The following is a 17,832-nucleotide window of genomic DNA, read 5'->3' as shown; positions in this document are numbered from 1 at the left end:
AAATGATGAAAACATAAGAAGGGGAGGGGTGTGCATGGAAGAGAAGAGGCTTTGCAATCAGGAACAATAATTATTGAAGCAATTATATGGAAAATGAAAATCATTTAAAGTAATTATCTTAATGAAGACATGATGCAATAAATGATACAATTGTTAGCATGAATTTTCCATATTTTTGTAATGGATTTCCTTTTGGGTTTCTGTATGTAAAGAGATCCAAATATTAGCAGATATAATTTGAATAAAAGGGTTCTCATATTTAAATTCTTAGAATTCCAATTTTCTGCTTTATTCTGTGTTTACATCATAAATAAATACGTGATTTAACTTCATGAATACAGACTGCTGTGCTAATTTCTGAGTAGCGAATTTCAGGAAAATGTGTCTGCTACATTTTCTCAAAATGAAATTTGTAATATAAATTTGCCATCTATTTTCATATCCCCAATGCTAGGCTGAGATACATCAAATAAAGGATTTTCTTGCTGCTAGGAAGATGGCAAGAGCCCTGACATCTCCACTTTTATTACTTTTCTAATTTTATTTCTGGGACCCCAGATTTTTTCATAGAAAGTTGTGTTTCTGGTCCACTGATATCAGAAAAACTCTGTAAATACACAAAGCAATAATGTAACCAAAAGATTAAAATACAATTTGAGTGGGGATAGAAATATTATTGGGAGTACCTAACTTTATAAGCTTTTACTTAATGCAATTGGGTAACATAAACAGTAACTTTTCCTTGTTAATTATATTTGAATTCAGTTTCAGATCTTAAATGATTTAAAAATTATGTTGATCACAAAATGGAAATATACTTAATTATCACAAATAGACTCCAGTAACAGAAGTTAAGGAAGTATAATTTCCCTTAGTAAACATATCAAATAAAATAACACCAAATCCCTAACTTATTCACTCTTTATACACTTTTATACTGTTTTATTTGTCTATCCAAACAAAAAAACCTATATTAAAACTCTGTTGCTTGACTTCTTTGTACCAAGGCTAGGTTTGTGAACATAAAAACAGTTATTCAGGAACAATTGGTTAATAACACTGCAATTTTATATTCATGTGTGTGTATATATATATATATATACATGTATTCATAATATATACTCATATATACTTATACTATAAATGATAATCAGCACAGCTGACATAAAATCCATTGTTCTGAGTTGCACAAAATAGTTTCTAAAGGAATACATGTATTTCATGTCTAAGCACATGCTTCCATTTAAATAAAGTATTTCAAGTTCAAACATATCCTTATTTGAAAATCTTTAAAATTACTCGGTGAAAAGTAGAATTATATCCTAAAAATGAGAGCATATTAAAACAAAACAAAACAAAAACAAACATAACCAAAAAACCCCTCTATGTCTGAATCCTAAATATGTAGGAATAATGTGAGTGCCTTTCTTGTCTTCATGAACCTTCCTCCCCTATTGTCATTCCAGGTGCTCCAATAAATAATTGTTGCCCCTGAATAAAAATAATTCTGCACCCAATTCATCACTCCCCCAACTAAAGAATTTTTATTGTATTTATTTTTTCTTTGCCCCCCACCAATAGGCTTATTGCAATGTAATGTGTATACAATAAAATTCACTCTTAAATGTACAGTTTGATGGGTTTTAGTCATTGCACATCATCATCTGGCTACCACAATTAAGATTTAGGGCATTTCTAGCACCTTAAAAAATTCCCTTATGACCTTTAGTGCTCAATTCCCTCTCCCAGCTCGAGAGAGTGAGATACAATTTCCGTAGCTGTAATTTTGTCTTTTCTAGGATGCCTTAACTGGAATCACAGAAATTTATAGATAGATATCTCTATCCATCATAGTCTTTCTTTTACTTTTTTAACACAGGATAGTGATTTTGATATTTATCTTTGACGTTTGTGTATCAGTAGTTTACTCCTTTTCATCACTAGTATTCAGTAGTATAAATGTGACAACAATTTAACTTTTTAGTTACTTAGTTGTTTATGTTTTTTAGTTATTATGGATAATGGTGCTAGGGACATTCACATATATCATTTTGTTGATACCAGTTTTCATTTCTCTAGAGTAAACACCTAGGAATGGGATTTTTGGATCATTTGGCACATTACGTTTTACTGACAAACTACTTTTCAAAGTGGCTGTATCATCTGCAATCCTACTTGCAATTTCTTCCACATCCTCTCCAGCAGTTGGTATTATAAGTCTTTTATTTTTACCAATTCTAGAGGGTGATTTATTATATGTTTAAATGCATTTCTCTGGTGAAGTGATGGTGAGTGGCTTTTTCAAGATTTTGTTGGCCTTTCACATATCTTTTGTGAAGTGTCTGTTCAAAACTTTTGCCCAATTCTTAAGTATGTTGTTTATAAGATATCTTTTTGTATTTTGGAAAAAAGTCCTTTTTCAAATATATCTTTCCAATATTTGTTCCCAGTCTGTGACTTGCCTTTTAATTTTCTTAACTATGAATAATCAAAGAATAACAGTTTTTAATTTTAGTTATATCAATTTAACTTTTTTTCTTTATGGTTTGTATTTGCATTTGTGTGCATATTTTGTGTATGTGGCTATGTCATATTCAATAATGAATATTTTGCCTAACAGAATGTGACAAATATTTTCCACTCTGTTTAATCAATCTCAAGGTTTTATATCTATGGCTCTATGATTCTACAATCCGTTTCTAGTTAGTTTTTGCATATGCATAAGATAAGGGTGGAAGCTCCTTATTTTACATACAGATATCCAACTTTTTCCAGTACCATTTTTTCAAAAGACTATTCATTCTACCCTGAATTATCTTGTCACCTTTGATAAGAGCCAATTCGTCTTTAAAACTTTTGTTTAGGCTACTGTGATGGTTAGGTTCATATGTCAACTTGGCCAGGTGATGGTACCCAGGTGTCTGGTCAAGCAAGCACTGGCCTAAGCATTACTGCAAGGACATTTGTGGCTGCTTAATAAACCAGAAAGCTGGTTTATTAAATCATCAGTCAATTGGTTGCAGCTATGACTGATTACATCTATGAAAGGTGTGTCTTCCACAGTATGAGAATTCAATCAGCTGGATTTAATCCAATCAGTCGAAGAGTTTTAAGCGAGGAAGATAGAGGACCTTCACTTCTTATTCAGCTAGCCAGCGGAGCGTTTCCTGAGAAGTTCATCGAACACCTTCATCGGAGTTGCCAGTTCACTGGCTGCCCTACGGAATTTGGACTTATGCATCCCCACAGTTGTGTGAGACACTTTTATAAAATCTTATATTTACAGATATCTCCTGTTGATTCTGTTTCCCTAGAGAACCTAACTAATACAGTTACTTTTTTTTCTATTTCTCTTCTCAGTTCCTTGATTTCTACTTTTATCTCCATATTTTATCTCCAATATTTCCTTCTATTTACTTTGTATTTAATTTGTTATTCTTTTTCTGATTTCTTAAGATGGAAAATTATATCTCCCTTTTTTAAATAGGATGTTTAGCTCAATAATATTTACTATAACTTTGATGTGGTTGACTTTAATCTATTATTTTATTATTTGTCTTATAGTATTCTCATTTTTTTTTCCTTACCTGCTTAACATTATTTGTGTGGTTGTAATTGCATTTTACTTTTTCTTTGGTGTATTTATCTATACTTCTCTGTGTTAATTTTCTATTGGTTGTTCCAAGGATTAGATATGTATTCTTAAATTTTCACAGACTACTCAGAATTAATCTGCTACCTCTTCATATAAAGTGTAGAAACCTAGGCACCATGCAGGTCAATTGATCTACAGTCATCCTTGAAATTAGAGTTGTTACATGTATTACATACACATGTGTTCTAAATACCAACAAGACAATGTTTTATTTTTCCTTGCTGCTTTTAAGATTTGTTCTTAAGATGTGGCTTTTAACAGATTGACTCTGATGTTCCAAGACTTGGAATTCTTAATGCTTATCCAGTTTGGGGATTTTTGAGCAGCTTAAATCTGTAAATATGTAACTTACATTAAATTTTTGAAAATGTCAACCATTATGCCTTCAAATATTTTTTATGGCCCATTCGCTCTTTTCTTGCTGGAAATCCAATCTCACATATGTTAAGCCATTTGATATTATCTGACAGCTACAAGTGTCTTTCCATTTTTGTTTTTGTTTTTTTCAATAAATATTTTTTCTCTTTATTCTTCAGCTTGGTTAATTTCTATTGATATATATATTCCAGTTCATTGACTTGCTCCTCTATCATTACTTTTCTGCTATTAAATCCATCTAGCTGTTTTTTGTTTTGTTTTGTTTTGTTTTTATTTCACCTTTTCATTTTTTAAAAACTAGGATTTCCATTTGGTCTTTTTCATCATTTTAATATCTTTGCTGAGATTTCCCATCTTTTCATTAAGTGAAAGCATATTCTCCTTTACATCATTGAGTGTGGTTAAAATAACTTCATCATATTCTTACATATGATTTATTTCAGAAGGTAGTCTTACTTGCTTTCCTTTTCTCTAGAGAATATCTTCCACTTTCCTGACTCTTTTTATGCCAGGTGATCCTTCATTTCATACTGGCCATCATGAATGTTAAGATGTGGAAACCTTGGATGCTGTTGATTTTCTTCCCTGGGTCAATTTTGTCTGTTCATTTCTTTTAGTCAGACACAAATTGAAAAGTCTGTCTTGCACAGCAACTTGAATCTCAGTTGACATCATTTACCATAGCTTATCTACTTTGAGTCTAATACACACATACATGATTCAGGCAACAGAGATTGCACAGAAGAATTTGAGGGTCTTCTCCGTTATAGATCAAATTGTGTCCCCCCAAAACATATGTTGAAGTCCTAACCCCCTATACCTCAGAATGTGACTTATTTGGAAATAGGGGTGTTATGGATAGAATTAGTTAAATTAAGTGAGGTCATACTGGAGTAGGGTCATACTACTCCAATATGACAGATGTCCTTATAAGGAGAGAAGAGATACAGGAAGACGCCAGGAGAATAACAGCATGTGATAACCAGGCAGATGACGTGGCAACTGCGAGCTGACGAATGCCGGGATTGCCTGCAAACCACAGTAGCTAGGAAGAGAAAAGGGAGAATTCTCCCCTCAGGTATTGGAAGGACCATGGCTCACTGACAGATTGATTTCATACTTCCAGCCTCCAAAACTATGAGATGCCATCAAGTTTGTGGGACTTTATTACATCAGTCCTAGGAAACTAAGACACCATTAGTATTTCCCTTCTGTGGTCCCTCTTCCCCGTTTCTTCCAGCTATTACAGTTTTCCCTGATTCAATATTCTGGCTCCCCAGACAAGAAAATGAATGGATTTTTTACCCACAAGGGATTCTAACACTCCATGCTTGCCAACTGTGCTGCTCCCAAGCTAGAAAGAGTGAAAGCAGATGTAACTCCTCTTTCCTGATACAGACTTCTCACAAGAACTTTCCTTTTTCTCTTCACTTTCCTATGCTTCTCAGTAGATGCATTTAGCTATTATGTCCAGATTTAATAGTTTTCTGTAAAGAAGTTCAGCATTACTTAGCCAATACCCAAGTTAGAGTTCCCCAAATTCATCATTTTTTAATATATATAATGAAAATTATGTCAAGTAAGACCATGATTCTCCTAAGGATTGCACCAGATCTTTGATGTTCCGGGTCATGTTCCTGATCTCTTCCTCATCCTACAAGCAACTTTTTCTATTTTTCTATTCTTTACTGCTGTGATTTTTATCCAGTCACATGATCTCTCTGGAACATAAATTCTACTCTCATGTTTTGGACACTTGGCTTCTAATTCACATTTCCTACTTGGTTCTTTAATTTCCACAGCGTAGCCTTTTCCATCTTTACCCTAAAGAAGACACAAATCCTTTACAACCTTTTAGCTCACTTTCTGACAATGCATGCTTAAGCATTTGCTTGGACATGGTTTCATTAAATTATTTAATTCAATTTCTACACTTAAAATTTGTTGTCTATATTACTTTTTTGGGTGAACCTATGCTGAATTTGTCACTCAAATCTGTGAGCTTTGGTTTCCTCACATTTTAAAGGGAGATTTGGGTTAAAGGATCTTAACTGTTCCTCTTCATTTTCATTTCAAACAGTACCATAAAAAAAATAACCTATTTTCTCCACCTAGTGTAGTCTTTTTCTGATTAATGTAAGATCTGACCTCCCATTGCTCTACATATTCTAAAAATTACTTATTAATCATGATGTTAGAACTGTGCCTCAGTGATACCTCACCTCATTCACACATGAGGAATGAGCATCTTCTTAACTAAAACCTCTGCCGTGCTCTACAAATGGACTGTCAATTTCTCTAGAGTGACACTAAATCAAGTAGCAGCACATGGTAATGTAAATCACAGCCTAATTTAGTTGTCACTGTGTTGTGACACTTGGTTAAAAATGCTTTTTAATTGTGACTATAAATTATACATGAACAATTCTTAGTGACAGTCTTTATACTACATCAGATTACTTCACCCAAAGGGGAATAGCAAGCATCATCAACAAGAAGCAAGTGTACATCTGAAACTGTTAAATAGCAGTTTGGGAAAAGATGATGATGATGATGGTCTCAGATTTAGTTTCAACCCAAAATCTTTGGGTAGAAAGGAAAAAAAAAAATCTTTGTGGATTTCTGTATTATGAATTGCGGGACTATAGATTATAAACACAGTTTTCTTTCTTTGCCTTCTACCATATAGTCCTGAAAACATAATCTTAAGTTTCTGTTCTTCAGTTTAATAGCCTGTAGAAATGAGCGACTTAATTTTGGTATGTGTATCTTAGTATTAGAGAAAAAGTGACTGGACTTAGACAAAGAGTGGCTCTTCTAAGTTGCTATTTGACCTGGTGAATTCTTAAATATTTCAAGATGAATATTTCCATATTTTTAAAGCACTAGATTTTGATTAAGTGGATCCCAACTGTTTTTGGAAGGGTAATATCTTATAGCATCGCATTAGTGGAAAAGAAAAATTTACAAAGGAACACAGGATGTTAAATGCTGATTTCTAAACTAAATAAAATACAAGTGACATAATGAAAATTAATCTAACCTTATTCTGATCTCTCACTTTTGGCAACATGACCATATATTTTCTTGAATATGAATGAACTCCATTAGTAGAATCATGTATTTTATTTTATTGTACTGAAAAGAGGCGGACATGCTTGAAGTCTCAGTCTCTATGCCTTAGTTTGTGTCTAAAATGAGGATAGTTGTATCCATCTCACAGAGCTGTTTTGAGGCTCTAATTATATAGCCTTTGCAAGTGGCTGGCATTTTATAATACTCAATAAATATCAGGACCCCTACAACTGCAATTCCTAACTTTTATGGATTGTGGATAAATTCTTGAAGCTGTGGGCTTGCTCCCCATACTTCAAATCATTTTCAGATGCTCTTAAATTCTTCCATATACTCTCTAAGAGGAGTACTCACAACCCCAATCCTAAGTAAGACTCTGAGATAACTAATGTATAAATGCATGGAAAAAGATGAAAGTGGAAGCAATACTTGATCATTCACAGTAACATCAAAGCAGGTGAAGGTATAATCACTAGCCATTCAAGAAGAGACTACAGTGGGGATAGTCTGTGTGGCTAAGGAAGACATAAAGCCACAAGCTAGGACAGAGCTGCTAACAAAGAATAGTGCAGCTGAGATCTCTTCAGCAGAGATAATGAGCAATGCATACCAGCAGATGCATACTGCCTGGTTGATAGGTCATTCATCAAGACACATTTACTGAGCATCTACTGTATCAGGCACTCTCTAAGTCCCCTCAGAGACAAAGATGAATGTGTTCAGTCCTTGTTCTGGATAAGCTCGCATACAGGCACTTCTCCAATGAAGAAATGAAGAATTATGCATAACATTCAGTGAGAATGGTTCATTGACAATAAACAGCATTGGTATGCAAGATGATTATCTATCAGCCAACAATGAAAGCTATATTGGGAAATACTAATTATAATCCCTTTGTTATGTAGGTTGCAATAATTTGCCCATGGCTTGCTATTTTTTCCTTGTAGTGAAACATACTGCTGGTGATTTGTGAGATCATTTACAAGATTATAAATTTGTGCCAACCAAGTGGAGTTTACAACACAGAGATTTACCTAGGGTTCCAGGGACTGGGTTAAAGTGAAAAACAGACGTAAAATTCTAGCAGTTTTGGTCAAAAAGTTCTCTAACAATAGAATTATATAATGGTTTGCTTCTGTTTTTCTGTAAGTCTTCTATCTGCCCAGAAATATTGCTCTTTGACACAGAAATTATAACTTCTGTGTACTGCAATACTGTTCAAGGATTGGAAATTAGACATTAAATCCAGAATCTTTGTAGACTGACTAGTTGTGGCAACTGTCTTAAGCCCTGAGGATCTATTTAGGAACAGTGTTATATGTCCTGGTATAAGGAGAGATATTCAAATTAACACAGCCTGGTTGTTTGGAAGAAGTGCAGCCCCCAGCTGTGTGGACATCTCTAAAAATCCATCCTTGTTGGAGATGTCAGAAAAAAATGCAAATACATGTTTGTCATCTGTGCTGTATGGATGTATGGATATTCAACAAAACTTGACAAATATTAATAAGAAAAGTTTTCCTACTTATAGAATTAAATGATAAAATTTTGAAGCAATTTAATGTAGCTAATAAAGCATGGCATATGAAATTAGACAAATCTACTTTTCAGCCTAAGCACTATCACTTAGTTTCTTTCTGACTGAGAATGTATCAACGTTAGTGAACCTCAATTTCCATATCTTTAAAATGAAGATAATAAATCCTATCTTATTTATTCGTTTTTTCACAGAACAAATATTCTTAAAATTGTCAGGTATGTCTGGGTGTCTAAGTCTTGAACAACGAACATGACAGAAAGAGCCCCTATCTTCTACCTTTGAGGCACATACAATCCAGCAGAAGTTGTCAGGATTCAAAGTTGTAACCACTGGAAGATGCTTGACATGTATAAAATTCTCAAAAAATGTTATTTGTGATTATTATATTATTGATTTGTTATTGCTATCATTATGAAGAAGAGGATGATGAGAAGAAAACCCAATAACCTAAGCCATATTGCTTATTAGAAGAATTTTGGTGTTTACAGGAAAGGGATATTTACTTTTCTTTTCATTTTCCTCAAAATGATAACTACTATGTTTTTATCAAAGGAAAATTAGCATATAAATGTGTCACTGTAGAGTGATTGAATATACCATCTTCAGAGGCCATCATGGAGACTTTCATAGGCCCATTTTCTTCTTCCTCCATATCTGAGGTATACTGGAGTTGCCACATCAAACAAAAACATATTGGGTACCCATTTAAATTTTAATTTCAGATAAAAAATGTATAATGTAGTTTGTCCCAAATATTGTACTGGACATAAGTATGCAAAAAATTATTCTTTATCTGAAACTCAAATGTATCTAAGTGTCCCGTATTTTATCTGGCATCCCTAACCTATAGATAATCTGAAAGGTACTCTCAGAAAAGTACTGTGACATATTTATTAAATGTTTCTAAGATTTTCCTAATGTCAAAAATATTATTTACCACACAGAGTGAACACAGATGAACTAGTCATGTCTCAGACTTTGAAATTTGAAAGACTTTGAATTTGCCCCAGTGTGACACAGCATAAATCAATGGAATTTTTTTTAAACAACACTAATGTAGAGACAATGATTCCTCCAAAGTCTCCTCTTTTCCTTTCTACCTGTTTCCCCAAACATACAAGCAGACATTAACACAACCACATGCAAATTATGAAAATACTTGATCGAACCTATCCTTTCTTCAAAATCCTCCAAATGCAGAGTAACAGGTGTGAATATTAATCACGGCAGAGAGACTGAGGAACCCAGGCTGCCAGCTCGCCAGCCCCTCCACACTGAGGTGGCTGCCTTGGCTGCCTCTAGACTTCCACTTCCAGGGGCCTGAGTTAAATGCGTTTAGATCTGGGCATTAGAGGAAAATTTCTGCACTAGCCTCACAATGCCTTCACTCTCTAAAGTAAGGAAAACAAATTAGGTCAGAGGCATCATGAGTCTGACTCTGGTGCTCCTATAATATAAGGATTAAGAGTGGGGATGGGAAGCAGTTGACCACAGAGAATGAAGGAAATAGCTGCAGACGCAGGAAGGACTTCAGGAAAAGGAATATCTGTCTAGAAGGACCTGGAGGATTGGAATAAGAATATGAATTTTATAGTAAAGACGACAACATGAAGTTACTTAGAGAGGAAAGAACAAAACAATAGGAAGAGGTGGGGCTAGTTACAGAAACAAAATCTGTATTCAGTCACCTTTAATAATATTATAGTAGTGGTGATTTGGCATTATCTGTGACCTCAACCCTTAGCCTAACTCCAGAATTTGGCATTACCTACAATAACAGAGTTAACTCTATATTAGTTCTTATGCTCAATGTTTAACTTCTTATTCCAAAAGATGCTACATTAATAAAAGAAATAATAAAAAGTAATCTTAAAAGTAATAGCTAGAAGGAACTAGTACAGTCAAAGAACAGTTATAATGCTAATTACTATAAAATAATTTGAAGGTCTTCTTTTTTTATTTTATTTATTTGCATAAGGTTATTATATGACAATTCCCCTCTTGGTTATTTTCATTCATCCTTCATTATATCTCATATCATTCTTAGATGAGAGTTAACTAGTAACTTTGTTTTATGATACAGACAGGAAAAAGGAAAATGGAGTACATATTATATTCTAAAGCATTAGGAACTAAAGTCTATAAAAATCGGTGTTCACTCCCTTTATCCAGTATATGGATGGATAAAGAGAAAAATGGAGACAAAAACTAAATGGGAAACAGGGTGGGATGGGGGGATGATTTGAGTGTTCTTTTTTACTTTTATTTTTCATTCTTATTTTTAATCTTTCTGGTGTAAGGAAAATGTTCAAAAATAGACTGGGGTGATGAATGCACAACTGTATGATGGTACTGTGAACAGTTGCTTGTACACCAAGGATGACTGTATGTATATGAATATATCTCAATAAAACTGAATTTTAAAAAAATCAGTGTTCATATTGATAATTATGATTTATTTGAATATCACAAATTCGTATTATCTTTCAGGATTTTAAAAATAAACAAAAGAAATAACATTCTGATTTTCTCTTTGACTTAGTATATTTAAAGGGAAGAGAATTAAAACAATTAAGAACAAAAGCATTTGACTCCTCAGGCCTTGAAAGTTATTCTATATAAAAATAGAAAATGGTTGGCAAAACCACCAAGACTGTTAATACTGACAGGCTTTAGTTAGAGACATGGAACTGGAGGGGATAAAGGGGATGGAACGAGGAAAACAGAGACTTCAACTTTTTCCCTAGAATATTTCTGCCTTCCTCTATATACTTTTTAATAAAAAGAGTATATTAGTTTTGAAATTAAATTTAAGTGAATCAAAGTTGGACTTTCCAACAGCATTAACAGTTGGGTATTATATGCTGGTTGTCAAAATATTGGAAAGCATTTAGGACATTTATTCTTCTACATTGCCAAATGTGGTAGAGTATTTGCAAAACATACCATATGTAAGCAAAAGAAAATGACTTGATGTTACAACACACCTGTTCACTGCAACTGCTCTGCTACAAACTTTCATGGTAATACTTATTTCAAATCATCCCTGGCATTGATAGTAGTATTACGTTTTACCTTGTTAATATGTCAACATTGTATCGATACTAGAAGCAAGTTTGTCATTTTTTTTCTTCATTGTGACTCATTTCTTTCTCACCACTTTAGACACCCAAATGTAGAGACAGCCAAACCTAAATCATTATAATAAGGCAATATCAAAATAATGTGATTCCTCTGCCCTCCCCTCTACGTGGGATCAGACACCCAGGGGAGTGAATCTCCCTGGCAACGTGGAATATGACTCCCGGGGAGGAATGTAGACCTGGCATCGTGGGACGGAGAACATCTTCTTGACCAAAAGGGGGATGTGAAAGGAAATGAAATAAGCTTCAGTGGCAGAGAGATTCCAAAAGGAGCTGAGAGGTCACTCTGGTGGGCACTCTTATGCACACTTTAGACAACCCTTTTTAGGTTCTAAAGAATTGGGGTAGCTGGTGGTGGATACCTGAAACTATCAAACTACAACCCAGAACCCATGAATCTCGAAGACAGTTGTATAAAAATGTAGCTTATGAGGGGTGACAATGGGATTGGGAAAGCCATAAGGACCACACTCCACTTTGTCTAGTTTATGGATGGATGAGTAGAAAAATAGGGGAAGGAAACAAACAGACAAAGGTACCCAGTGTTCTTTTTTACTTCAATTGCTCTTTTTCACTCTAATTATTATTCTTGTTATTTTTGTGTGTGTGCTAATGAAGGTGTCAGGGATTGATTTGGGTGATGAATGTACCACTATGTAATGGTACTGTAAACAATCGAAAGTACGATTTGTTTTGTATGACTGCGTGGTATGTGAATATATCTCAATAAAATGAAGATTAAAAAAAAAATCAAAAAAAAAATAATGTGATTCCTATGTATGATGGGCTTCCTGAAATAGTGAGTAATTTACTCTTGCAAGGAAATAAATTCCATTCAATAGGGTGATTTTCTTGTAAACTCAGTCTAGAATGATTTGATATGTATCATTATTTTTATGATAGTGCATAACCTTCTAGTTTCTATATTGTTCTTTTGATTTTGTGTAGCTACCATAAATATACAATTTCCCAAAAAATGACATGAATCCATACATGGCAAATTGATTATCCTACAAGCAGATCAATAAGATACTAATGCAATGCTTACTGTAGCTTGTTTCTCATGGAAGATAACTACTATTTTTTTAAATTTAACTTGATGATCTTAAATACTTTCCTCACCTTAAATGATTTTACTGTACAAAGAAACTGTCATTGACTTTAAAAAAAAAAATTTATACATCCAGTGATGTAAAGCAAAGTATACAACTTTTTAACACCATGTTTCTTGGGTTTATTTTTCACTGAGTAATCTACTGATATCCATAAAAACTGAATAACTGCTCAATTCTAGAACCCCACCAAATTGGGTTCCCTCCTTTGTTTATGATAACATGAAGTACTAATACTTTGAAGTGTGAATCAAGAAGAAATTTCTTTGTTTTATACTTCAGACTGCACATTTTTTAATATCATGGCCATTAACTATATAATACGTGTTTTCCAGAGAATAAAACACTAGAATGATTTAGTGCAAATCAACTTGTGGACAAAGGGGTAAAAAAAAAAAAAAATAGTATCAGTGGTTACTTTCATAGACATATATGTGCTTTTTTGGTAGGTATTTAACTTTTATTCTGAAGTTCCCTTTGTTTTTTGTGGTTATCTGGCATCCATGTTTTCTTGTGCCAAAGGACAGATCTGATTTCCTTAAGACATCACATAAATTCTCTTCCCTCTCGTCTGTCTGGATTTGGGTGCGGTTTGATTGGGTTGTGCCGTCAGCACTCCCGACGCACCCTGCCCCCTCAGTCCTCGCTGATGGTTTAGGACCACCACAAACAGCCTCTGGGAGCTAAGGTGTTTGCCAAGGCTTCCAACAGAGAGCCAATCTGAGTCCCTATCTTCCTCTGAATTTGGTTGTGTGAGGAAATGTGTATCAAAACTGTTGCAGCTGTTCTGTGACAAGAGGTTCCTATGCAACTCTGCAGAGAGATGAGAAACCCTTTTCTTTGTGATATCTTTTGAGCCAGTGAACCAAGCCTTCCTGAAGGTATCTCTGTCTCTGAACTTCTTAATTATTTGAGCCAATAATCACCCTGCTACAATTTTTTATTACATTTTTTTGTTGTTTTTTACTTCAAGATAGAGTATAAGTGAAGATGATTAAAGAAGCCCTCCATAATAGAAGCACAGAGGAAAAACCCATTGTTAAATTATCACTGAGGTTAAGGTTCAGGGGACTTAAGCATAAGAAATTCATTGTTGTAGTCAGCAAGCATTGTACTGACCCAAACAATCTGCAAAAGGTAATGATTCATCCTTCATCTTTGCGATGAGTCAGTGATTCAATTATTCAATTTTTTAAAAATCCCAACATTTAATCCTGTAGAAAACCTTTATTGGTAAATGTATTTCCCCAGAAATACATGTCATATACCATTCTACCACACATGAATATAGTCACAATCTTATTTGTGACTGAGTTAAAATGAGTCTCAAGTAAATCATGTCTTTCTTGTTTGACGAGTACAATTCTTAGTGAGAAGAAAAACAGGTAGCCTTAGATAAAAGCATTATAAGTTATTCTCTTTTCAAATGTCCTCTGTTTGTTGTACTACTAGAAGAAATTGCATACAAATCAAGATATACCAAAAAAACAAAACGGTATACAAACAGCACCTTGAAAACAGACTCTAGAAAAATGATGTTTGAAACTATTTTACCAAAGATCTGGTCAGAACAATATTATGCATTGATTCCACTCAGAGTCATCCATAGCTCCTGCTTCCAAAATTCATTTGTCACTTATTCTACAATCAACTTCTCCAGTAAGTTATTGTCCCGACTCTTTCACCCCAAATTTTCCACAGCAACCTGTTATAACCATTATTCCTTGCAAACAATCCAATAATCTCATGCTCTCCTATGTCCTTTTTCAATTATCCATCTCTCTGCTGCCAAAGTGATCTTTATATTCCACACAGATTGTGTCTCTTAACCATCCAAAATTTCTAATGATTTCTGTCACCTACAATCTTTGTCCTTCATAATCTTATGACAGCCTACCTGTTCACTTTCATCCCTGCCAATCCTGATCTTGTATTTTAGGTTCGAACCATACTGAACTACTCATAACATACTGCACAAAGTATACTCACACACTTCCATGATTTTGCACATTTTTTTCCATATGCCTGGGTTATTGTCCTGTCCCTAGCAACCCATACTCCATATTATCCTTTCCACTGAAAACAGTCTACCTGAAAAATGTTTATTCATCTCTCATCCTTAGTAATATTTATATGCCATTTATGAAACTATTCCAGCCTTCCATGCCAAGTCAGTCTAGATATTCCTTCTTCTATATTTCCATTTCATTCTGCATATACCTCAGTGGAATAATGATCTTGTTTTCTATTGTTTTCTTGTCTCTCTCTTTATCAGCTTATGAAGGTCAGTCTGAATCTTCTTTTCTGGAGCTATTCCTATCATAGAGTAGATGCTTAATGATTATTTCCTCTGCATCCTCCTCTTACTGAAGCTGCATATTCCTTGAGGAAATTACATGTCTTATGGCTTACCTGCCACCTACAATGCATGCAGAAGGACCATGGCAGCTGTGTTCTCCTAGACTCCTTCTGGAGCACTCCATACAAGTCCACTACAGTAGTCTCTCTGTTACTACTAGTCTTTTGGTATTTTTAAAAAATCCTTGTAATGTTAATTAATAGACCATCTACTTATTTCATCACATTTATGAACAATTGGTTCTCCACTCTCCTCACCAAAACAACTTCTCTAACCTTTCTAGATCTCAAAAGTTGTATAAAGATGATCCACCAAGTAGCCTAACCTCACAGCTCTCATATAGCCCCACACTCGTGGCCCAGTAATAGGCCTTGCAATCATCTAGAACCATTCTGCATCAGAAAATATACATTTTCTATCCCAATCTCTGATTGTAAACTCTTTCACTTTCTTAGTCCCCAAACTACTCACTGATGTCATTTTATTTTTGGATTGTTGACATTTCTCTATTTTTCAAGTCCATTAGCCACCTCCTAGCTTCATTTTCATTCCTTAATATCCTAGAAGCTATGATCTATCAGTTTAACTATCATATAAGTTTTCTCAATTTATTTTCTCCTTGTCTACAAGTTCCATGTGCCCTATTAACAGCTGCCCATGACTTAAAAAAAAATCAGCCATGCCCACGGTTATCACAAGAATGTTAATCAATTTAGGACAGGGACTTTCTGACTTAATTTTTTTAAATTCAGTTTTACTGAGATATATTCACATATCATAGAGTCATCCCTGGTGTACAATCAGCTGTTCACAGTAACATCGTATAGTTGTGCATTCATCACCCCAATCTATTTTTGAACATTTTCCTTATACTAGGAAGAATCAGAATAAGAATAAGAAATAAAAATTAAAAGAACACCCAAATCATCCCCCCCATCCCACCTTATTTTTCATTTAGTTTTTGTTCCCATTTATCTACTCATCCATCCATACACTGGATAAGGAGAGTGTGATCCACAAGGTTTTCACAATTACACTGTCACCCCTTGTAATCTACATTGTTATACCATCGTCTCCAAGAGTCAAGGCTACTGGGTTGGAGTTTGTTAGTTTCAGGTATTTACTTCTAGTTATTCCAATACATTAAAACCTAAAAAGTGTTATCTAAATAGTACATAAGAATGTCCACCAGAATAACCTCTTAACTACATTTGAAATCTCTCAGCCACTGAAACTTTATTTAGCTCATTCTGCATCCCCCTTTTGGTCAAGAAGATATTCTCAATCCCACGATGCTGGTCCAGATTCATCCCCGGGTGTCATATCCTGCTTTGCCAGGGAGATTTACACCCCTGGGAGTCAGGTCCCACATAGCGGGGAGGGAATTATAAGCATGCACAATTATAAGCATGTTTAGTTTCTCCTTTGCAGTAACAAGCTTCATAAGGGCAAGCCCCAAGACAGAGGGCTCAGAATGTCAAGCCATCCGTCCCTGGTGTTTGTGAGAACAATCCAGGTGAGAAAGTCCAACACCTCTGCATCCTCCCTCAGCTCCTCAGGGGGTCCCTGAATATGTATTCTTATTCTCCAACCAAATTACTTTGGGATGTGTTGCTATTTCACTCTAACCTATACAGACCTACCATATCTCACTTCTTATTCAAAGTTACATGTAATTGTGGTATTTGAACAAACTGACTGTAGAAGTTATATTGTTTAGAAAATATAGATCTTACACCAAATAAACATTTCTTCCCTTGGTCTCACATGGAAGCTGAAGTTTTAACACACAGTCTGACTTAATTTTGTAGTACTTAATTTTGTAGAAACCTCTGGGTTTACCTGACATTGAGAAGATCCTCAATAGATATTTCTTTTTAAACTTAACCGCAAATGATACAGCAGATCATGCAATATATAATGATGCAAATAATGTATGCAGGTGTTAATATTTTTTTTTCTATTTTTGTCTCAGCATTGCAATTGTTCTATATGATCACATCCTACTCACATTCTGCTAAGAGGTTATACCAAACCTTCACTACACTTGTAAAGTATGGGAATTTTTACCAAATTCTTTGCAGATGCTAATGGCTCCATCTATCTATATTCTGCATCTCTTCCCCCCATATAAGTATTTGCTTTATCAAATATCTTGTCCTTTTCGTGTATTTTCCAATTTTATTTCGTATTTGGCTCTTTTTTTCCAAAATAAAAATGCTTCAATTACATATGCATTACACAATAAGAAAGATAAAACCTCTCTTGATTTATAAATCTAACTGCACTGATTCTTACGTAATCAATACAGATTTGAGAAAATTATATGTTTCCCAGTACTTTATGTGGGATACATTTACACAATGCTAGATTGAAAATGAAAAAGTACATTAGCTGGTTTGCCATTATGATATCAAATTTGATTGAAGTGACTGGTTTTTTATTTAATGGTAGCACAGGTAACAAAGAATAATTTACCATAACTTGCAGTTTTTAGGAGATGTTTTTGTTTGAATCTTTTTTAAGATTTCTTTTCTGCATTATAAATAAAATTATTCAGTTTATTGTGA

At 34.3% G+C, this 17,832-nt stretch overlaps 1 protein-coding gene across 1 annotated transcript in view; it reads right to left on the bottom strand.

Moving 5' to 3' along the window:
* GALNTL6 (polypeptide N-acetylgalactosaminyltransferase like 6) overlaps positions 1 to 17,832 on the bottom strand; it is a 1,267,846-nt gene that overhangs the window by 1,177,705 nt on the left and 72,309 nt on the right. The gene's annotated exons all lie outside the window — the stretch shown is intronic.

This window comes from Choloepus didactylus, chromosome 3, assembly GCF_015220235.1.
Source record: "Choloepus didactylus isolate mChoDid1 chromosome 3, mChoDid1.pri, whole genome shotgun sequence".
In the NCBI taxonomy this organism is placed as follows: domain Eukaryota; kingdom Metazoa; phylum Chordata; class Mammalia; order Pilosa; family Megalonychidae; genus Choloepus; species Choloepus didactylus.
The sequence above is the reverse complement of the archived record's forward strand: the minus strand, read 5'-3'. Positions and strand labels throughout refer to the sequence as shown.